Raw genomic sequence first — 19,116 nt, 5'->3', positions numbered from 1 at the left:
CTTCTGTGTGGTACGATATCTGGACTTGTTGGCCTCAAGACCCAGGAGCCAGCCGAGCCAAACCAAAGTAAACCCGCCAGGTTCTTATTGTCCGTCCTTTATGTAATATTTGTTTAATTATAAATAGTCGTTTTGTAAAATTGTGTGACTAATTCGTTTTTTACCACATTACGAGTTTGTTTATAATCAAGGGGGCGGAGCTAAAGATAAATAGGCTCGTTGTGAACTCTTTAAATGTGACACACAGGAAAAAAGTAGTTACTTAGCGAAAGTAAGCCGCGAAAATGTTAGTAATTGCAGCATTAATTGCGTTTAAGCTTAGTGTATATTTGAGCAGTGCTCAGGATCCGCAGTATCAGGCCGGTGGTTTATTATTCTCTCCGGTTCTGAAAGAGTTTCCCCAGCAGCAGAGGGTTCGGTTTTCGCCGGAGTTGAGTCACGTGAGCTCGTCTTTCTCCGGCTCTCAGCGCTGTGTGCATCACTGCAGATGGATGTGAGGTTATCAGCTGCTGTTATGATGCGCAGGGCTGTTACTATGCCAAGACAGGTGAGCGTGAAAAATAAACCATATTTAGGCTAGTACTTTTAATCTCTCCCAATATGCATGAAAGAAGTTTCATTCAGAAACCATTCTAATACGCTCTATTTGGTGCTCCATTAACATTTCTTGTTATTATCAGTGTTGAAAAATTTCTGTGTAAAATATTTTGTGGGAACTGTGATACACTACCATTCAAGCTTGGAGTATAAGAAAAGAATGCATCATGGTTTCCACAAAATTATAAATAAAAAATAATAGTAATTATTAACACATGTATTATTAGTAGTTAGTTAGTAGTAGTAGTTGTTGTTGTTATTATTATTTAGAGATATGTATTAGTAGTAGTAAAATAATATAAATAATAAAAATGATAGTAATTATTAACAAATGTATTATTATTAGTAGTAGTAGTAGTAGTAATATTATTATTAACAATAATATTTATTAATACATTAGTTGTGTATAAATATTATTTTTAAACAAACATTATTAATATTTTATTATGATTATTTGTCTAAATATACACAATGTAATGAATTTCACAGTTATAATTTTTAATAAATATTTTATGACGAACCAGAGGCGCTTCACAATAACGTTAAAATAAGATGGTTAAATTATTGATCGAATCTTGTAACACATTAAAATAAACATCTATCATACAATATCAGATCAATAGCCACAAATTCATCATTATTTATTTATTATTATGATTAGTATTTATTATTATTATTATTCTTATTAAGAATTTATTTGTTTGTAATTTAGGAAGGGCATTTCCATAATACCTTGAAGGAATCCTGAGGAAAAGGTTGTAGTTGTCAGTGGGAGGGTCCCATACTTGAATCCCTTTTCCGTTTCGTCTGATAATCTAGCAGATAAAGAAGGTATACATCTCATGCAGTGAACAACCCATGCAAACTCTAAGCCTTAACCTGGAAATGTAATTGCTCTTCTAGTTCCTACAATATTCTGGATTATGATTATGGGCGGCAGGCCTCTCACTGGTGTTTGGTGTCTGGTGGGCTTTAAATTCAGCGGCCAAAACCTCCCCTCAGCCGCTCCACGTGTGGACCCATTAAATAAAATGTCCCAAAACTGTGGCCTCTCTTGGTGTGAAAATCACTTGTAAATGGGAAAAACGATCAGAGAAAGAATGGTTTATTTAAAAATTTTTATTGCTGAGACCCTACAATAGGCCAGACGTGTTTTGCAATTTCAATTATACAGTGACAAATCACCCATGTATCAAAAATAGTCTAGAAAAAGGCTCGTCAGCGGTGCCTTAATGCCGTGATGTTTTCCCTTCTCTTCCTCTGCTTTTGATAGTTCCAGATGTCCAAGCGTGATGCGCATAAAGAAGGCCTACAGAGGGGAAAAAACACATGCATGTAAATGTAATATTCGCAAGTTTAGTTCTAACTTTAACATTTCCATTTGAACTACCAAGATATGTTTCAATGAATACTTTTGTCTGTACCTACTAATTGCCAATATATACAGTACACCCTACCATTTAAACCACTGGTAAGATGTTGGGGTGGGAAATAACATCCGTAGCGGTTTAAACCTTTCTGTGTGTCGGTCGATATCCTGGACTTTGTTGACATCAGAACTCCAGGCCACAGCCCGAACCAGCAAAGTGACCACCAGTTTACATATGATCCAGGTGTGAAGGAGTGCTGCGCTCGAAAAAAAAAAAAATTGCCCGGCCTGCCTGTGAGAAACACACGCAACCCGCTCAGTGCTATTATTATACTGAACAGCATTTATACCCAATGGCTCTAATTGAGAGGGGTTCTTACCAGGTGTCACATTATAGCTAAAGTACTGATTATAGAGATTGTGGCGATCACACCACTCGTCAGCGCCTGGCTTAACGATTAAACCAAAGTGCAGAAATAACACTGAAAAACGAAAATGTTTTACATTAAAAACCATTGCTGTTTCAGAAGTACATAATCCCCATTTTGTGACAAATGTGATAAATAACTCACAGAATGAAGCAAGCGCCACAGGACTGAGAAGGTCATTAAACTCCTCATGGCCGTAGAGCGGCTTTGGGGCAAGATTCAGCCTGTTTGGGGAGAGAGATAAATAGTTAGTTTATTCAACTCCTCAAGGGCTCAGCAATCTACAATATTTTAAATGGCAACAGCGTACTGGATCTTTCTCCCTTTTTTGTTGGGTTTGGTGGTTAGTTTCTCACGTGGGAAAGTGTCATTATGTGTTTTGGTGCTTCACCTGTCCGAAAGGCAGAAAACAGTGCTGAGGGCCAGCAGCAGGTAGAGCAGGGACTGCTGGGGTAGGCTACAGGGTATTTGTACCTGGGCTGGAAGGTAGGTGGAAAAGTTGGCTGTTCCCCAGCCAAAACACATAGACCACAATGATATATATGTTCCATACAGCATAACCACAGCCAGGAAACCATGAGAAAACAGGTATTTATCACCCTGTGTAGTAACAACAGTCAAGGTTTAGAAAGGTCTTTCAGCATTCAAAAGTTTGGGGGTCAGTGAGATTTTTCTTCTTTTGCTCAGAAAGTATGCAATAAATTGAATAAAGGTGACAGTAAAAACATTTATATTGTTACAAAAACATTCTGTTTTAATACCATCTGAGCAGTATGCAGGCGGCGTATGCTCTTCTGTGTCAGCCGCGCCACAAGGATACATTTTCTACGTATATTTACGATTTGGTTTGAAAGAAAACAGAGCATCAGCGTATCAGCACAGTGCGGCTGACACAGAAGAGCGTACACCGTCTGCGTACTGCTCAGATTCGCCAAAAATGGTGCTACACTGATTTGGAGGACACAGAGGAGGGAATTATTGAATAAAGTCGTTATTTTTGGGGGTTTTTTCGTGTACGAAAAGTATTCTCGTCGCTTCATACTGTTATGGTTGAATCACTGATGGCAGATGGACTATTCTGGCGATGCTTTTTATACTTTTCTGGACCTTGACAGTGTATTTTACTTGGCAGTCTATGGGACAGTCTCAAGCCTCCTGGTTTTCATCCAAAATATCTTAAATTGTGTTCCAAAGACGAACTACATGAGGGTAAGTGATTAATGATAAAATTTTCATTTTGGGGTGGAGTATCCCTTTAAGTTGAAGTCTAAAGCAACCGCACAGATCTAAACAAATTGGAAAATAAATTGTCATTTAAAAACCAGATGTTGAAAGCACACCTAAAACCCACTGTGCTAAGTCCTCAAGGAGACACTCTCTAGTGAACCACACTGAGCGCTGTCCATAGCTCTCAGCTCCACGGACACTGGCCTTCCACTGAGATCCACCACATCGGCTCAGCAGCTTTTGAAAAAATTAAAAAAACGAACCCCCCCCCTACACCAAAGATGCAAGGTCACTTGACCTTAATTTCATGATGCAAGAGTACCTTGCATACAGAAACAACTTCACCTTAGAACTACTGAAATGTTTTAGATGTCAAAAGTTGCAATGTATAAACAAGCAAACTGTCTTAGAAAAGGCAAACCCCTGCACACCATATCCACATTATTCTGCTTGAGGCATACGGTCTCCCCTCCACAAACACCTTCCCCACAGGCTGGCTCTGTCCTTGGGGAGGCGGAGGGTATAAGGAATGCTGGGGGGACAGGCACCTGGGGGGTCTGTGATGATATCATCATCCTCTATGTCCAATTCATTGTTGTTGGACTGTGTTTTTCTGTGACTTTTAGGTTTCACTCTGGAGGAAATGACAAATTAAATCCATTAGAGCTTTCATAAAAAAAAAACTCACATCAGTGGTGCATAAAATATACCTGGAAACTTTCTATAACCTGTTTACTTGTTACTTACTTCCTCTTTTTTGGTTTTGGCATCACCTCTTCTTCGACATTCTGATCCACCATATCTCCATTTGACACCAGGTCTGTCTGAGTCTCCCTCCACATCTGACCAGTAAGAGCAAATCAGCATTATTTCACTGGGGGGTGTCTATGTTGAAGTAAATCCCCACCTCTGCAGGTATCAGATGAGTTGTAGTGAACAGGACATGGTTTTTTGAACAGTGTTTCTACCAATTGCTTGTGCTTTCTTCTTCTTTTCCTCTCCTTTGTGGCGGATTGTCCACAGGTTCTGTGGTCAAAGGTTCCTGACATTCAGAAGGTCTGCGACTGAGTAAGCCCTCCCATTTCCATTCCACCATCTACAAAGGTCAGGGGACACAAACTCATCACATGCACACCATGCTTGTACAGGTGATACCAAGCAGTCAAGTTTGTCTGGTTGCAAGGTCTAGTATCCAGACTCTGCTGGAAGATGTTGTCACTATAACATCTGGTTCCAAAAAAGCATCTTTCTCCATCTTTTTCTCTCTTTAGAAAGCCATTCAAAGTAGCTATGTGTTCTACTATGTCAAATGTGTACACAATTCCAACACAGAGCACCAACATGCCAAATTACAAACCAACCAACAAATTAAAAACAAAAAAAACCACTATAAACCACTACTTTAAGACCTAATAGCTTAGAAGCACTTTTGCACCAACATGCCAAATTGGAAACCTACCAATGAATTAGCAGTTTGGAGACAAAAAACAAAAATAAAGTTAAATATTTTTAATAATTATGCACATTTCAATGAAACGTAATAATCTAAAAGACTAAATACAAAACTATCAAACCATTTGCCATCAAATCATATACACATTTATTATCTTCAATTGTTTCCCAACAGTTTAGCACAAATTACAAAAAAAAAAAATGGTTTGAAGGAGGATATGACAAAAGCATCTAATTTATGATAGTTTTTTAAATGGTGTTTGAAAAATATAGTTGACTAAAAACCATAAAAAGTAGTTTAACTTGAAGTACTGAAATAATAAAATTAAATGAACTGAAATTGATAAATAAAAAAACATATAAAAAACTAATTAAAATGACAAAAAACAAAACAAAAAGTTCCCCAGTAAAATTATTACAATTGTAAGTAAAATTATTATTTAAATAAAATCTCATTCAAAATATTAACAAAAACTATAAAAATACCGTATATCAATGATACTAAAATAACACTGGCTTGAAACAAGTCATTGGACTTTTGACTTTATGACAACTTCCCCGCGTGACAACTAGCCCCCACTCTCTCCTATCATGTGTGTTGCTTACTGTATATCACCTTAACTCACCATCATGTTCATCACACTCTCCCACATCCCTCTTGACCTTCTTTTTCCTACTCTTTGGAGCAGGAATCTCCTCTTTGAAGGACAAAAGAAGAGCTTCATTATATAATCTAATGTTAACCAACCAATAAACAGCAATTTTACCTTGAAACATAAAAGGCAAAACTGACTCGTCATAAAATTTTAAACATTATTACCTACTCAGAAACATAATAAGATTGGACCAAGAGATGTCAAATGTGAAAGAAAGCATTTCTCACCTGCTGTGTCCTGACTGTGTGTTTGAAGGTGTAATGAAGAAGAGGAAGGAAGCGAAAGAGCATATGACTTCCCAGTATAAAACAATTACAATTTAAACAACATCTGATCTGCTAGGTGATCTTACCTTGGCATAGATGGCAATGCTCGTGGTCCCCGCTAAAATGTTCAAAAGTAATATTAGGTTAGCAATAAACAGTTCCAATGAAACTCAAGCATCAGATGCTGAACCTGTTGAGGGCTCTACATTTTGTATATTGTGTCTAACAAAGCTTACTGTTAGCCTTTTTGGCCATTCCACTCAAGAGTACAGGGGGAACACAAGGGACATGTACAAACAAACATCTCTGAGCACTTAAAGCAAGGATTAATGCGAGTCTAAATCTGAAGACAGGCATCTGCCAAACAACAGGATTATGTAAAGGAGGAGCTACTCAGGAGTCACCATCAGATACTGTTACTCAACCTTCTGACATTAACACACATACACAACCACCGCTTACTTACTTATGTATTTATTTATTTATTTTAACAGTATTTTGAACAAATAAATGCAGCCTTGATGAGTATTCAGTTGAAAAGGACAGCATTTATTTGAAATAGAAACCTTTTTGTAACATTTTTATAACGCCTTTACTTTTTTGGCAACGAGAAGCATTACGTAATGAAATCTAAATGAAATTATGCTTGAATGTCATTAAAATAATGTAAGAATAGGCAACCAACAAATTTTAGTTAATTTCCCAATTGTGATTGATGTATCTTCAAATATGATCTAGGCAATCTACTCAACCTGACTGTATTTTTTTGTGATTTGATTAATACCCTATTGCCCCAATAAATAATTTTTGATGTATCATAATTAAAGAGAGATTAAATTCTAATGGATGAATCCCAGAAAAGCCTAGTCCTCGACATGTTACACCCTAGTATCTGACTCAGAGAGTATTTATTTTGCATTCATTTGGCTTGTATTTAAATATGAATAATAATAATACAGGCTTAAAAATAAGAAACAAACACACAGGATATGTTATGAATATCCCAGACTTACCCTCTGTCCTTGAGGAATGGGAGGGAGATCTCTTCTCCTTGTGCTGGGAACCTATGTACAATCATGTATAATAATAATATGTGAACAACAGCTCTGAACATGCACACTAAAGGATGAAGTAGTTTAATTAGCGTCTGTCAGTAACTGTTTGCCAACAGAACACGATGCTTCTCATTCAAGCACGTGACAAACCTTTGCTTCCGTGTCCATTCTTGGGAGTTGAATAACGAAGCTTTATCGAGTTAATTACTGAGCAAAAATTATCTTTGTATTTTCATGTCGTTTGTGGTCCGAGATTTTGTTTTGCACGTTGTCTATTGTTGATGTTGGAGACGGGTGGGCGTGTCTAACTCCGTACCTAGAGGCGCCTGACGTTAATACTGTAGCGTTGTACATGACAGCAGCGTATGTTGAGGCGCGCGGCGAGTTCGAAAAACAGAGTAGAAAAAAATTATCGGCGAAAAGGTGTGGGATTTACAGGGGATGCAGCTAAAGGGCAATGCCAGGGACAGATGGAATAAATCATATTACGGTGTACAAGAGTGGAGCACCAGCCGGCGAGTTTAACGCACTTTTTGCGTACAGATACTGCATTAGATATGCCGGCTGCTGTTTGGACAGATTCAGAACAGTTCACCTACGTCTCGCTTTAAAATAATTGTTGTTATACTAGACAAAGACTGCACTAGCCCTGAGTTCCTAGTTTAGTTATAGTTACCATTCATGTACTTTTTTTATGTGTTTCAAAGAAGTTTGGATTGGTAGCTGTCAACCCCTCCGTTTTTTTCGGGGTTCTCATGTATTTGAGCTTTTTTTTTTGTAGTAGTAAAAAAGTGTCAGAGCTGGACAGAATTTTTAAACCATGCTGAAAAGCAACCTTAAGCGTGATATTGGCCTTTTCAAATAACAGGCGTGGTTGTTGTAGAGAGAGCAGGATTTCACACCAAAAAGGTGTTTGCTAAATCTATTTATGCAGCAACTGAATTTTTGCTTAGGGACAGACTAAGAAATGATGAGTAGCCAGAAAACTTATTTTTCAGTGTTTCAGTTATTAAATTCTAATACGCCTTAAACAGAGAAAAAAAATGATGCGATTATGTGTTCGCTGTGTCTGCTCGCGGTTTACCTTAATATATCAAGTGAAGCAAATTAAGACACCACGGCTGAAGAGGACTTGTTTTTTAGTCGGTAGCATAAAGGAGGCCATACTTCAATGGCCAAGTAATGGCGAAACATATGCCGCAAAAAGGACAGATGGCGCAAATCATACAGTGTGCTGAAAGCACCTCGTTTTAAAATGATTGTTTTTCTAGAAAGACTATGTATTCTTTTTTATTTAAATTTTTTTTTTAAGAAAGTGTCAAAGCTGGAATTTGAGATTTGCTAAATATTTATCCATTATCAGATGGAAATAGCACTAGTGGTGTTACCTTAATATAAAACTTGTTTTTTTATGAATAGACTTCAATGAAAACATTAAGGAACAAGTGCATAACGTGTAGGTGTGATTTCTTCCAGGTTCAGATGGAAATTCCACTGATATAAACATCAACTCAGAGTGGCGTTAGTTCTGTTCTTTTTTGATTAGCATCTCGTCTCAGACCTGAAAATCCTCACAATCAAATGCAATTTAAAAATGGTTAAGAGTGCTCAAAAAATACCAAATCTCTTTTTGTAGAGCTTAATAATTGTTTAGGTTTTATTAATTTTTTCACTGGGGCGAACAAAAGATTGACATCTGAAAAACAAATGTAAACATATTTTTGCATTCAGACTACCATTTTACAGACAAAACACATTATTCTCCCCCAAAAAAAGGTGAAAAGAAAAGTTTATTTGCATATTCATTGCCCATCCGCTGTCCTATATTATCCCCCCTGAGCTCTTCATATTAAGACTGGTGAGTTGGTCTGATCCATGCAGCTGGTACCCCATCTGCGGTTGGAAGGTCCTGAGCTCTCCTCACTGCGGTCAGCAGCTGTACACATCTTGGCCTGCAGGCCGTGGGTTTACTATCACATGATCAAAGTACTGACAGTAATGCTGTTCCATATTGCGTCCTGCATCTTCTATCTCCTGAAAATCTTCATCCTGTCTCAAAAGAGAGAAAATACAGAGATTAATTAAGACACTAACCGTAAATTGAAAGGTAAAAATAAATTGAGTGGACATAGGTGAAAGATGCTAGAAGCTCACCTTAAAGGTCAGTTGGTGCAGTAATTTGTTATGATATGGGAAAATTGGTGCGTGTGCATTTCATCTGCTCTCTACAGTGGGAGGTTTTTATAAAGATGACATCGCCCTCAGCTCCGCATCCTCACTGACTCTAATGCCTGGAGATCAACAACATAAAGCAAAGTAAAGCATCAGAACAAGTCAGGTGTAATCCAGAAGAGATGACATTTATTCTTATTAAACACTTATTGTTTATAATTGTTTTATAATAGCATAATAATAGCACAATTCTCTTCCAGGGTTATTATTGTTTCACTAAAATTAAAATGGTGTAAATGTTTGTTTACTGAAAAAAAAGTATAAAATATATAGGATGAAAAATTAGAAATGAACTTTGAAGCACTAAAATTACTAACTGGAATTAAAAACTAAAACTGAAATAAAAATGAATTAAACCAAAATAGTCATATTTAAATATGTAACATGATAAGAAAATTATGAAAAATGGCAAAAGCACACAAAAATACAGAAATGTAACTGGAAATTAAAAGTTTATTTTTTTCAGCTTTAGTTTTTTATTAATTTAGTCATTTTAGCATTTTTTCATCTACTGTAATATTTGACATTTTTATTTTAGCTTTATTTCAAGTAACAACATTTTTTTTAATAGTTTAATTTTTAGTTAACAATAACTAAAAATAGTATATAGTAGTATAGTTAGTATATTATAACACTAAAATAACACTCTTCTCTTCAACAGATCTGAACATGAGTTAAGAGGTTGTTCCTAACCCAAAAAAAATAGCAATAAACCTTAGCAAAAGCGCCACTTATAACAACAGATGAATAGATTTCCAGAGAGAAACTCACATATGGCTCAATGTCAATAACACAGATCTTCCCACTCGCCCAAAACATCTTTAACGCATCCACGCTAGTGCCATAGAGATGACCTCTCAACTCCCCCAAACTCAATAAACCTGATGGGAAGAAAGAAAGAAAAGGGTTCACAGGCCTACTTAAGATTACAAAACAATAGAAAGATTATACAGTCCCCCAAAAGAAACATAGTAAATCTGGAAACATTATCTGTTTATGCACAGCTGAGTATATTTAGACCACCTGTGATTGCAGACCATGGTGTCAAACTGCTCTCGGCTGATAAAGTGATATTCTCTGCCAGATTCCTCATGGCACATTGGGTGGCCTTGTTAATATCTAAATGGAATTGAAAGTCAACTTCAAAATCAGCATGTACACTTTTACATATGTACAGTTATATTACACAGTCATATTTGTGAGAATATAAAACTCACGGGGAGCGGCTCCTTGGTAGACCTTGGGATTGATCTCAATTAGCCTCCTGCATAACTCATTTACCCCGACCCCAGAGCGGACCTGGCGGTTTCAGAACATACAGCTACAGTAAGCTGTACAACTCACAAGGTAATATGTATATTTTGCTGGCTGATTTTAGACACACTCACCCAGCAGAGCTATGAGGCGTGGGTGGGTGCTCTGGATGGTGCTGGTACCGCACACACCTCCTCACTCTGGGTTGGCCAGTGAACTGTAACAGCTGAAATTGGGACAGCGTAGGGGTGCAGAACTGGGACGTTCCAAATGCCTGACCTCTCCGTTGGCGACAGAGACGCATGAGCTTCTTCTTAAACCAGCTGGCATACACACAATAATGTGTACACAGAATAAAAGCACAATCATAAATGCAAGAAGAATAATATGATGCAACCAGAATCAGAAACGTTAATAAGTGTGTAATGTAATATGTAATAATGATTTTATAACCAAACTAACATTTAACAAGCTAAACCAAAACCAACAAAGTTGCCTTTATCTAGTCAGTGTTAGTATGCTGTAAACCATTTTGGTGACCCTGGACCACAAAACCAGTCATAAGGTCAATTTTCGAAGTGAGATTTAAACATCTGAAAGCTGAATAAATAAGCTACATTGATGTATGGTTTGTTATAGGATAGGGCAATATTTGGCTGAGATAAAAATACTATTTGAAAATCTGGAATCTGAGGGTTGCTAAAAAAAAATCTAAATATTAAGAAAAATTGCCTTTAAAATTGTGCTTAGCAATGCATATTACTTATCAAAATTAAGTTTTAATATATTTACAGTAGGAAATGTACAAAATATTGTCACAGAAACATGAGTCTTTACTTAATATCTAATGATTTTTGGCATTAAAATAAAAATCAATAATTTTACATACAGTACATACAGAGGCAGAATTGAGAGATATGAACGCTATGAATTGCTAAGAATAAAATTCTTTCTTAAAATTAAGGTTGAAAGATTGGCTTGAGATGTGCACAAAAGTTGTTATTAGCTTTGCCATTTTTTTTTATGGTCCATGGCAGAAATACCCTTCAGTAAATCTGCTGTAGTGCGAATATAATAAACCAGTACAATTCTGTTAATATCTGAGCGCAGTCACTCACTCAGGTAAAATCCCTTCAATATTGGTGCTGAATTCACTCTCTCCTCTGAAACACAACACCAGGGACACAGTTGATGCATCAATTAACAAACACAGAATAATTAGCAATGTGTGACTCCAATGAAATAAAAAAAATCTAATCAGCAACAGCAAAATAATATTAACCTTCAATAGATTTCTACAGTAATGATTTATATACACTCGCCATCCTTTAGCTCTTCTGATGAATCATCATGAAGGAAACAGGAACAAAAGTTATCAGAGGCAATTTATTTAAAGTTTTTACAGCTGCACTCAAAAATCAGTCAACATACTTCATCTTTAACACCATAATATTTTTTTAACAAATCTGGAGTTTGTTTCTATAGTTCAAGATCAGGGGGGGCAGTTCTGTTAATGATGGAAACACTGACCCTAAATCTGAATTCACGTACATGTTTCTCCTGATATCTTCAGGACTTACCTACCAGATTCAAATGCCTCCTCATCTGCGCATTGGGAAAAAAAAAACACATATTTATAAGTATAACAAGCATTATATAGCAGAGGTTTTAATACTCATTTAAATCAGGCAAGAAAAATACCTGCTTCACACATTTTTCATCAATGGCAATCATAATCATCTTCTGTAAGAATAAAAAAAGTGGGGGAAAGAAAGATATCAGAGACTAAGGTCTGTTTACAATGCATGCACAAACAGTGTTTGCACAACAATATTAAGCAGCACTACTTTTTTATCATTGATAATAAGAAATGGTTCTTGAGCAGCAAAATCAGTATATTAAAATGATTTCTTAAGGATCATGTGACACTGAAGACTGGGTGTAATGGCTGAAAATTCGAAGCTTCCGCCATCATAGGACACGAATCACATATAAAAATATAAAATTAAAAAAGCACTTATTTAATTTAAAATATTTCACAATATATCTGTTACTTTTTTACTGTATTTTGATACAATAAATAAATGCTAGCCATGGTAAGCATAACAGACATTTTTCAAATACATTACTTCTTTTCAAAATCAAATCTTACCAACTCCAAATGTTTGAACAGTAGTGTAGTAAATCAACTGGATTTACTGAATATAAAAGTGCTGTTTATGTTCATGTTACTGTGTATAGAACCTGCATAAACCACAAAAGATGTATTGGTGGCTAGATCACACCAACATTTTCCAAGATTCATAAAAGCCTTTAATGTAAAATACTTTGGTCGATAAATATTTACAATGTTAGAAAACTATGAAATTTATTTTTAAAAAAAGGGGTTTGCAGCATGTTTTTACCATATTTTCTTGCACCCACTTTCTGCTTACTCCTTGTAAAGTCTATTTTGGTGGGCAGTGTGAACATTGTAACTTACAGGTCTGTGTATTTCTAGACTGGACTAAATGCTCACCTTCATCCACTGTGCTCACTGCAGGTTGGCATGGAAACAAAAGATATCCAATACAAAACAGTTGAATTAAAAAACATATGGAGTAAACGCAAATATAAAACAATAACAGCATATACTGTTTACTTACAGGTTTTGACACAAGTGTGAGGATGATAAGGCTGAGACCACCATAACTCTTTTTGCTTCCTACAAATGCACACACAGTCACATTTGGGTTTTAAAATTGGGGGCGGCAGTGTGATTATCAGCATAATCTCCACATCACATTCAAGTCAGCTGCCAAATCTCATCACATCATCACACAGCCTATGCAGATGTGTAATTATTCTGTCACCGACCTTTAACCCCTGACTTCTTAGAACTGACCTTTTCAGCAAGCTGGTGGATGGAATGAGGCCAGCGCAGGCAGAGATACTGGGTAGTTTTACAGCCTGCCACCAGAGAGTGTCTGACTGATCCACAATCTCCAGGATATCTCCCTTCCTGAACAGCCATGCCAGCATCTGCGCAGGGAATGGAAGGGTCCAAGTGGGGATTGTAGTCCACCATGCACGCCACATATACAGCTTGTGAGGGAGAGCAAAGCCATTAACAACATCAGTAGTATGCCAATGACATGACCTCACTGCATGCATGATTCCATCCGTGGAATCTAATAATTTTTTGGACATAAAAACTGTTATGTATTTTTTTTCCAAGTTTGTATAAAATGTTTTTATTTTGTTGTAGTCTAATCAAATAATTATTAAAGATAAAGATGTTAAGGTGATTTTACGTCTGGAACATTCGTCATACTGCAAATTGAAGGTCAAAGCAAATGCATTTTGAAATGTTGTGTGCTGCACATTTGGGGAAAATAAAGCAGTGTGTGTCATTGTTTCAATAGTTGGTTCTGCTGCTTTTTTGAAAACTCCCAGTGAGCCAAATATACTGTTTAATCCAGGGAACTGGATGCACAATATATATATTTTTTTCAGACAGATCTAGACCTGTATATATTTACTAATGTAGCTCTAGTGTTGATGTTTGTTAACTCACCATGGTTTGGGTGTTGACTGGCCTGTCAGTGATGGGAACCACCTTAAACATTATGGTTCCATGGGGAGTGAGCCTTTGGTAAGAAATTAAGACACAAAAATTAATGAATATTGTTGATTTATCATTATTTACTTGTTGATCACAGATTCCTCATTAAATGAAATGGGAATAGTTGTTGTTTGGCACAAGAGATCCTTGGTTTAGGATACATTTGCTGTACCTTGATAGTTGCTCTAGCACCGTAATGACAGATTAAGAGAAGAGAGGGAGAGAGGAACATGAAGGACAAATGAAAAAAAAGCGAGAGGATTAGGCAATAACTGGACTGATGGGAATATAGTGTTCTTTATTATAGTTGCTGTGTGGTACAGCAGATCCTTGGTTTGGGATCACTTGCTGTAAAAAAAACTATGGCACTATTTTTCTGTAGAGGTACTTTAAAGCTAAATAACATATTGCAACAATGACATTGGTATTGAACTGAATTCAATCAACACTGAACTGGCTAATGACATTTCTGCCTTTTTGTAAGAACTGCTCTATAGCTGAATTGAATTTGTTTTTTTTGTTTTTTTTTGGTTTTTTTTGACAATCAATACAGATCAAATCTAAAGCTATAAAGGCCAACTTGACTTGATACTGGTGCCGTGACCCGGATGGAAATGACGCACACAACAGTGTAACAGAATACCATTCTGTGGACCAGCATGTTATAGGAGAGTATACTGTATGTGTACTAACCAGAATTTGTATAATCTGTTCTGGTTCCAGTCCAAATACAGGATGGCCATTTACCTCCACCAATCTGTCTCCAGCATGCAAGAGACCTTCAAGAACAAGCACCAGAGAAGAAACAGGACTCCATGAGAAATTTAATACTAATATACAAAAAATAGAGAGTAGGGATTCAGAAAAAGTACAGCCAGGCAACCCTCACCACTGCGGTCAGCCAGTCCTCCATGTTATAACACGAGCAATGTATATTTCTCCTGTCACATCATCTCTCCTGATTGTTGCTCCCTATATGTTAGAACGAAAAGCAGACATCAATCCAAAATATCTCCAAGGCTTCATTTGATATGAATCAAGCACAAAAAATGAATTTATCAAACATGATGGAAGCATCATGCCAGGAACAATATTCAATGACAAGCTGAACTGCAATGTTACATGAAAAAAATCTAAAGAATAAGCAAATAATTAAGAGATATGATGATGTGAGAATGAACAGTCATGGAGATATTAAAAACAAACGAGACTGACCAATTTAAAAAACAAAACAAAACACTCAAAATATCACTTCCAAAATGGTTGGACATGCACTAATGTGACAATGGTAAAATCAATGACCAGTGTGGTGACATATCAGATGATACACACATATTAAAGATCAGAAAGACCTGCATGCTTGAGACAGCAAGAATATGAAGGATGTTCATAAAACCGTGGAAACATGGAAGTGGCCTTATTCCTTTTTCTTGTTTCTCTTGTTTCTTCTGGCTAAAAAACATCTAAATGTGCTGCTTTCACTTTTTGCGGTTTTGGGCAGGACTGGATGTCAAGGGAGCCATTGGTCATTCCTGTGTTGTACATCAACCTGTCTCCTTTGAGAAGATGGTGATGGATTTGTTTTGGCATTAAAAAGATTTCCCCTTTGACAGCACTGTCTTTTTTCTAGCAAAGTGATTGCAGATGAAGAAGAAGAGGAGGAAGAGGAGCCAGAAGGACAATGAGAAAAGCGAGAGGATGAGACAAATAGCTGGACTGTTTAGGAACACTGAGCGATCTGCTACCATCCGGTTAACTACTCTAATTGCAGTCTCTGGTGTCATTGTGGCGATTCTGAAGTGTGTGTTGCTTGTGGATACTAGCTCCTGGAGCTTCTCCACAACATGCGTTAGCATCGCCAAAGCCTGAGAATTCTCCTGCACGCTCTCAGAGATGCGTTCGGTAGCTGCGGCCATCCTCTCACCAAGCAGGTGGACGTTTTTCAGTACTGCGCTCCATGCAGCTGGTGGCCTGCTGCAATGTATTCCGCAATTCATTCAGACCTTCCTCTTTTGCCGGCCTTGTATGGGAACATGTGATGGTCTCCCTTACCCGATGACAGGTGAATTGGGCTTGGCGGAGCGGTTCGAGCGTGAGGGGTGGTCCCTAGAAGGGTGTGGAGAAGGATTTGAAGTGTGAAAGCAGGAAGATGATGAGGAAATCCATGGGGACGGTTGGGAAAATGTATGTAGCAACAGAACTGCAATCACTCTCATCCCCACTGTCTAAATTGTCAATCAAATTGTCTTCAGAGAAAGAATGAGAAATGAATAGTGAAATGGATGAAGACAAGAAGACAAAGAACACTAATTAGATAATGCTTTCAGCAGAGGCATACAAGTCGCAAATCTTGATGAATGTAATAATGGGAACCTCCAAATACAGGGTTTTGGTCCTTACCAATCACAAAAGAGCTACAGGCACAAGGGGTGGAGGAACTGAGGCTCTGTTTCCATAATGTTTTGTTCTGGTGGCAACTGCCCAAAGTGTTGCAGTGGTGTACAGTGGTGGGAGCAACAACGCTTGGGGACGCAGGAGTCTTGGTGGATGTGGAACCATCCAACACGGTATTTAAGCCTCCACCCAGACGTCTCCCAGCTGAGAAGAGTCCACAGTGGGTTGCATGCCTTAAAGTGTCCCAGTGGCTTTGAAACTCTCTACCAGCTCCGGTCTATCCATGACAACACACAGCTCAGAGTTACCAGAAACACTTTTACTAGAACACTTGATAGATCAGCTATTGGAACTTAAAAAACATCTAAAAACATGGAGGAAAAACCTCATGTCAAAACTCTTCCTAAGCAACAAGGTTTTTAACCATTCGTTATAACTGAACTTTGTTGCCCTAGGCTGCTCTGAAAGACAGGCTTCAGTAACGATACATTACAAGGAGTCAAAATAAATCACCGGGTAGTAACAAGCAAGCCTTAGATTTGCCTGCCACTCTTTTTTTACCTGGTAAATGCTCACCAGAGTTTGCATGGTTTTTGACCAAGCAAACCAATCCTCATGGGCTTCCTAATGATTCCGGCAGGTCTTTAGGCAGCGGGTGGGCAGAGCTGGCTCATAGTCCCTCAAAACTTACTGTGTCATGAGCAGAGAGAAGAGCCTGAAAACATACATGTGGTTTCTGAGTATTTCTGTGCGTCGACAACACAATTTTTTTTGCCAATAACAAATAATCGCATACTGGAAGTATTTCTTTAAAACCTTGTCATTGAAAGGCACAAACAAACAGTAATCTTATCAGCATTTACTGGCCCATAAATGTCTGCCTGCAACACTAAAAAAAAATGGTTGGCCTTCGACTTTAGACAGGTTCTTTACTGAAGCAGGTTGATGTTAAAGAAAACTGACTTTGCCCGCACACCCCCATGGCTGTCTTGAAGGATTGCTTAACCTGTAGGTGGGGAGTCGACTAAGGCGGGCCTCCCGTTCTCGAGCGTCATTGAGGGATTTTGGACCTGCTAGCAAATAAGAAATAATCTCGACGTGCCCAAAAACACGAGGTCAAAAACACTTATTAGTAAATGAAAATGCAAGGGGTACAAAAACTTTGGAGGAACGGACCCAAGACCTCTAAGACAGGGGTGGACCAAATCTGCCCCTTGCGATTTTATTGTACTGCCCGCTTTCGCTCCCACCCTAATCGATCACCAAAACCTGCATGTAAATTTCACATCATCCTGACTGACTTCTAGCATCGATTCTATTGGACACTGGATCTTGAGGAGTCGCCGGTGCACCCCCCCCTTTTCTACGCCTTTAGCTCCACACCCCCGCCCAGACCCAGGCACCCAACATAGCGCTCATAAACCCCACGCGTTCAGGCTCAAACCTGCAAACCCCACCGTCCCCCGCGCTAAGCACGTCAGGTTTCTGTGGTGTCCCGAGGTCGTCCGTCCCCGACATTGCTTGCCGTAATCCTCTGCAACAACGTCCTGCAACGGTCTGTCCGTGTCAGGGCACTCCAACGCAGGATCAAGCTTTTGCGGGTCATATTGTGACCCCCCCTCCGGCGCCTGACACTGCTACTACAAGGTCCGCGTGGCACAACTATGGCAAAAATTAAGGACTGTGAGAATGAAGCGGACCTGTAGAGAGAGTCCATGTATGAATAGGCAAAGATATCGGCCCTCCGCTGGACCCTGTAGGTGCCTACCTGTTAGGAAATTCATACCCTGCAGAGAAAAACAAAGATTATGAATCCCTTTCACTGGAGAGTTGAGTGAACCATGACTGTTACTAATGTAGGGTGTATGTATGCCGGGACTTTACCTTTAGTAGGGACTGCCAACCCGGGGGCATTGAGGAGGACTGTCCAACAGTTCAGCTCCATTTATATCTTTATGGACAGAGCTCCTCACTTCAGCAATCACATGAGCCAAGATCTGTGTCAGGCCTGAACCATATAATGCAAGCACCTTCAGAACTCCTATTGTTTATTATGTGGATGTCATGACTCTCTTCAGCAGCTAAAACATTTTGTTAAATTTCCGAGCTAAAACTAAAATTTTTAAGCTGACAGCTTCCAAAAATTAGCCACGATGCAGCCTCATACCTTTGTCTCCCATCGTGTTTAAGTGCCGCTGATCCCAGGATCAGGTGCTCACGTCTGGTCTCCTTGTCAATCTCCGGAGTGTTTTAGGCTTCAGGGAATGAAAAAATGATGCCAACTGACCCTCCTCCTATAAAAGCTGAGGAATAAGCATATGAATTAAATAATTGCTTATTCGTTGTTGCCTGCTCCATTCATATGCTTCGTGCTGTACCTCCTCTTACGGTGTTTATACGACGTTTCTAACAAGAGCTGCGTTTCACAAAACCACATAAGTCTAAGTAACCCCATTAGACCCCCACCCCCCCCCCCCCCCCCCCCCCCCCCCCCCACATTGAACAATTGGCCACTGATGATTCTATGCATCTACTTAGCCTTACGATGGCCTTTGGGAAAAATGCATTCTAAATACAATTCA

General features: G+C 38.4%; 1 long non-coding RNA gene and 1 pseudogene across 1 annotated transcript; both read right to left on the bottom strand.

The window, feature by feature from the left end:
• Window positions 1–5,696: 5,696 nt before the first annotated feature.
• LOC109084946 lies at window positions 5,697–7,290 on the bottom strand. The gene is made up of 5 exons (XR_006159624.1): window positions 7,201–7,290; window positions 7,009–7,059; window positions 6,082–6,113; window positions 5,957–5,970; window positions 5,697–5,771 (listed from the first exon to the last, which is right to left on the bottom strand). It is a non-coding gene; the product is annotated as an uncharacterized LOC109084946 (long non-coding RNA).
• A 1,609-nt stretch (window positions 7,291–8,899) lies between these two features.
• Window positions 8,900–16,056, bottom strand: LOC122144249 (annotated as a pseudogene).
• Window positions 16,057–19,116: the final 3,060 nt, after the last annotated feature.

The sequence above is a fragment of the Cyprinus carpio genome, unplaced genomic scaffold, assembly GCF_018340385.1.
Source record: "Cyprinus carpio isolate SPL01 unplaced genomic scaffold, ASM1834038v1 S000006625, whole genome shotgun sequence".
Lineage (NCBI taxonomy): Eukaryota > Metazoa > Chordata > Actinopteri > Cypriniformes > Cyprinidae > Cyprinus > Cyprinus carpio.
The sequence above is the reverse complement of the archived record's forward strand: the minus strand, read 5'-3'. Positions and strand labels throughout refer to the sequence as shown.